This window comes from Dromaius novaehollandiae, chromosome Z, assembly GCF_036370855.1.
Source record: "Dromaius novaehollandiae isolate bDroNov1 chromosome Z, bDroNov1.hap1, whole genome shotgun sequence".
NCBI classification, from domain to species: Eukaryota; Metazoa; Chordata; class Aves; order Casuariiformes; family Dromaiidae; genus Dromaius; species Dromaius novaehollandiae.
In genome coordinates, this window is record NC_088132.1 from 29,358,175 (window position 1) to 29,363,685 (window position 5,511).

Consider the following 5,511-nt stretch of genomic DNA (forward strand, 5'->3'; position numbering starts at 1 on the left):
GGGCGGGGCGGGGCGGGCGCCGCCGGGCCCGCGCAGGCGCAGTAGGTCGCGCGCCGCCCCAGCGCCGTGAGTGCGGGAGAGGCGTTGGGTGCGCTGTCACGGGCGGCTGTGCGAGGCTGTGTGAGGATTTCCTCTGAGGAAGGAGGGAGAATACGAGCTCTCTACAGCTTCTGAACCTAGAAGAGGATAGTTAATTCCCTTGGCTTTTAAGTTATTTAGCAGCAGTTTAAGGGTAAACCCAATATCTCACTAATAAACATTTACTACTTTAAAAATAAAATTACACAGCTAGAATGAAACCTGGACCAAACAAATCTGTCAATTTTAGTACCAATTTAAGCTTAGTACCAAATAAGTTACCCCAAGTCACCAAGTGAGGCCCTAAATGCCAGGGAGTTGTAGTGCCAGCATCCTAACCATCTTTTTGTGCCAAATGCAGACACCTTTGCATGCTAGAAGCAAATGCCCTTTCCACCTTACCTTTTAAATTATCCCAGAATTACCTTTTGCCACACCAGCCTGCCTCCTCTGGTGGCTTGGTCCACAACAGGGATAGTGTCTCAGGCACCCTGTTTAAGTTGGTTCAGTTGACGTTAAGTTGGCAGAGTGTAATACAACACGGCTCCAGTCGTCCAAAGCATTTCCACCAAACCAATTTAAAATCCGTTAAAAGGTTTTAAAACTGGAGTAGAAAGAAACAGGCCTCAGGTACATTACCGTACAAGTAACTTACTTCTGAACAACGCTCAAATTCACATGGGGAGCTTCCACACCAACATTACAGTTAATGCCGCACTGAGGTTGCCAATACGACCCAGAGTCCATCTCAGATCTCACCAGCCAGCAGTGGACCAAAGGATGTCCTTGCACCACTTTGAATGGGCTCACGGCCTGTTTTGCCACCACCACAGCAGTTTCTGGTGCGTGAATTGCATGGCACCTCAAAAAGCTAGACTACCAGCTCTGCCAAAAATCACAGAAATCCTGTCAGCGTAGGACACGTGAGCATGCTGGTTTTCTGCTTCTTCCAGAAACAACATTAAAACTTGGGTATAAGAAAGGATGAGGAAGAAGGTTCAGGATCATTTATTTTGGCTGTTAAAGTTTTGTTTAAGAAACAATTCCTGTCCTAAAGAGTTTAACGTGCATCCATGGAGTCCGTAGTATAGAGGGAGCCAGTTCTCAGTTGAAAATCTCTAGGCTTTCCCATAATTAAGGTTTTCTTCATTGAAATACAAGCTGCTGGCAACCAACAGCTGCCAGGCATGCAAGATAACCTGAAAGCACTGGCAAGTCCATGGTAAAAACAACTAGGACAGTATAAGCTTTTCACAGAACTGAGTATTTATGTAAAAGCTCAGCAATTTTTCATACTACTTTTAAAGCATGTTTCATTAAAAGACAGGATTGGGTTTGTAGTTGCTAGTATTCTTCATATCTGCCACCAAGCAAAAGGCAAAGCGTTTCAAACACACAGTAGATATATATACACACCCTTATTATTACATTGCTCTATTAACTGGGAAGAAAAAAATTCTTCCATAGAAATTAAAATACTTCATATTCCTAATAATTCTAAATAATTATGAACATTTTTTCTTTTAGTGGATTCTTGTTAAAAGGTACCGCTGAAGAGGAAAAATCTGCCTTCAATCTAATAGTCCTGATTTACTCTGAGTCAACCAACTTTGCAGTTTTCTTTTCACCTTAATTCTCAACTCTGACTAGACATCTCTGATTTGCTATTTTTTCCACAGATAGTTGATTTAAAAATCAATGCAAAGTCATTCTAAATTGGCTAAAAAACCCAATGAAATAATCAACTAAAAAACCCACACAATTGAAAATGAATTTACAGTGACGAGACCATTTGCATCAAAATCAAAATACTGGCTCAAGCCAACTTGAACCAAATCGAGAATATCAATAAAAGGTTTTGAACCAGTTTAGTTAAACTCCGACTAAAGTTACACCTTTAGTTAAAATGATGTAATTCTGAAACTAGACAAAGCCTCAGGTGGTATAATTACAGTAAAATTTACATCTAAGATATCTAAAGTTTTGCTATAAACTAGACAACATTCCTTATAATTCTGAACATTAAACACACAAACATCTTTCATGTGTTTCTTCATGCAAAAGGGAAGAAAAAATGAGTATAATTATCTACTTTCATAGCATCTTATAAACAAAAAGAAAACACATTCAGCTTCCCATTGCTGAGTTGCCAGAACAATGGTTGGGAGTCTTGTTTTAGAGTCAGTTAAAGTTAAATTAAAAAAGCTGCAGGATAAAGTGTAACTGGATAGACAATTGTCTTCTACTGTTGATATGGGGTTCACTTGGTGGATGACACCCTGCCTGTAATATAGCAAACAACCATAATGCTTTGCTAGATCTGAACCAGAGTGCAACATTGTGGTCAGCTCATCAGTAATATCAATAAATGCAATGCTGTCGTCTTGAGTGGGATTTGGCTTTACTTTCTAGAAAACATTGAAGAGCTTCATAAAAGTAGCATTATACAGGAGCAGAGCCTTGAGCTTCTGAGCTGACTGCTAGTTCTAAACTGAAATCACTCAAAGTTTAGAAAAAAATTCATCAGTTTTATTATCCTGAGCAGTAAACAGGCAGTTTCCAATTGGACTCTATGATCTAGTCTTAACTCTATTTTTTGTTATCGTTTTGATTGACTGTGCTCTCTTCTGGTATCTGAAGTTCTGTAGTTATATTTGGTCACATCCATCTTTGCATTTTTTTTTCTTCCACCTCCATTGTGTACATGTGCTCTGGTCTTTCCAACAGGCTCTCCCTCACCTCTATTTTGTGCAACTTCTCTTGCATTTGAGGAAAGAAACCCAAGTTCTCCTCACTTGAGATTCTTTTCCCAAAATTGATTAGTATTTCAAGTTTCCCATGCTGAAATTAGGATCTGTGCTACCATTTTAACCACCTACTTTAAAGCAGTACAATACCTATGCAGTATAAACTCTTCCTGCTTTAAAAAAAAAAAAAAAAAAAAAAAAAAAAAAAAAAAAAGCCTTTTCTATCTTCCCTCTATTCTGGCTTTCTGTCACCTCATCTTTGGTTCTCAGATGCTGGTAATTTTTTCTTCTTTCTAAGGCACCATCTTCATTTGCTGAATCTTCCTGTATATGTTGCTACATATACAATTACAGCTCATTTCAAAGCAACTAGAATACTGCTCCGCTTTACAATACGCATCTTCAAAGGTGACAAAGCTGGCTATCAGTAAGTTAAATGCACTCACAGTCTGAAATGACTCAGATTATGGGAAAGTAATAGCAAACAGATTGCTGAATTTTCAGGAGAAAGCATACTGAGAGTCTCTCTCTTCTGCAACAGGCTGCAACAACTATTAAGAAAAGCTTTTGCTTTATGAACATGCAGTTCTTACAAATGTTCATAAAGCAACAAGATATGGAAAAATAGTGTGTCCCCCCCAGGAGTCATACAGAACTTTTATTGGGCATAAGAGCGATAAACTGAGAACAAATTAGCTGATTAAAGCATTTTCTTGTAATTCATGCTGGATTGCCTGGCCAATATCCCAAATGTTGAACAGGGAAAGGGGAAATAAGATTAGTTAAGTGTTAAACAGTAAGAACCATCTTCAGCATTGCCCAAATTAGAAATGTCTATTTCTTTAGCACTTAGAGCAAGTCTTTTATGAGGAGATGAATATGCACTTTTAGACTACAACTTTTCTCCTTTTAATAGAATTCCTTCTGCTGCTAATCAACAAGCATTATATAAACTAATTTTCATTTATGTCAAACTCAGTAAGACAAGAAAAAACACACGTTAGTTCTACAATACACAGGAAATAATAATAATAAAAAAACCCTTTTACTGAGAGTCCTGAAGGGGGGAGTCTTCTGTGTCAGAGAGGGACAAATGGGTAATTTAAAATTTACAGAAAGAGGAGTTTAAGGAATAGTGGAAGCCAATTTTAGGGGTTTTGACTTCCAGACATCTGAAGCAACACAGTTTCAGAATTCTTATTTCTAAAAACAATTTAACAATTTAATGATGAATTGAAACAGTTGACTGGATTTTAGGGAAAGATATATGTTCTGGATTTCCTAATTCAAAATTGCTCACAAAATAGAAGTATATTGGAAAAAAGGTCACATCTTAAAATTATAGGCACCACTGATTTGATACAGAAATAGAAAGTCTTGGAAAATAATCCCTGTAGAACAGCAGATAATGAAAAACAAAACTCCATCAAGAACTGGTGTTTTTAATTTGAATCAGACTATCAACTAGACAGATTACTTGGATCCATCTAGTAGTGTTTTGTCCATTAGGACAAGATGCTGCAGTTCCTATTTGGTCACAGGTGCACCAATACTGAAAAGTGGCATCAGTCCTGAGGACGTGGCATTTGGAAGTGAACTTCGAAGAGCTGGTTAGAAAAAGAAAATACCCTTGCCCTATCCCCCACTCCTCCCCAGGACAAACAAATCAGTGAAGCTACAGTAAAACTTCAGTAGTATTATGAAATTAGAATATTCTGGATTATTAGTTACAAGGCCTGATTTCTTAAAAAGAAGTCTTATGCCACTGTTAGCACCTCCACAGTATTAATTTTTAGACGTCAGCGATAACCATGAAAGTTTTTGCAGATTCACGGTATCGAGACTTTGATACCGTGAATTGATAGACCTTTTTCCTGCTTTCCTCTTCTACCTCCCAATGAAGTGCCATCTTCATATATATAACCTTGCTTTGCAAATTGCTCAGTGTCATTTCATTCAAAAAAACCCCACAGTAGTAAGTTAATAAATATTCCATTTTTAAGACTACAGCTATTTTGCTTTTTCCTCCTTATTCCCTTCTCTAGTTCTTTCCTTCTCATTTCTGTGTTCTCTGCTGACTGCCCAGGTAACTACAGCAATTTTCTAGTCTGTTTTATGTCAGCCAGCTCCTATTTGTACTCTGTAGTATTTCACTCCAACAGCTATGCCAATAAAAGTAAGATCCCCAAATTTAGTACTACATTCAATGCTGCACAAACAATTCTGAATTTTCATAGCCATATCACGTTCACCGACAGTTCACCAGGAGTGTGTGTGTGTGTTTGAACTTTGTCTCTTAGCACAAGATGAACTGTTTATTAATGAGCATGCTGTGAAGCAACACACAGGCTATTTTTCAGAGCTGAAAGACAGGAAAGCTCTTTTTACATGGTAGCTCTATGTGCTACCTTGTGTATCTTCATGCAGAAACTCACATATATACACACAATGGAGACAAAAGGATGCAAGATGTCCTATGCAGGGAGAGGAAATAATAACTGTTAACATTAACTACAGATTCCTACTCAGCCACAAGGAAATGGCTTTGCATAAGCTGCCTCTTTTTTTTTTTTTTATTTTGGTTCAGTGAGGCTTTCACCATTTGCATGCTGATGCATTTGTATCCTGATATTCATTAAATGAGTCTTTTTAATTAAGAAATTCTAAGAAAGCAAGAATTCAAACA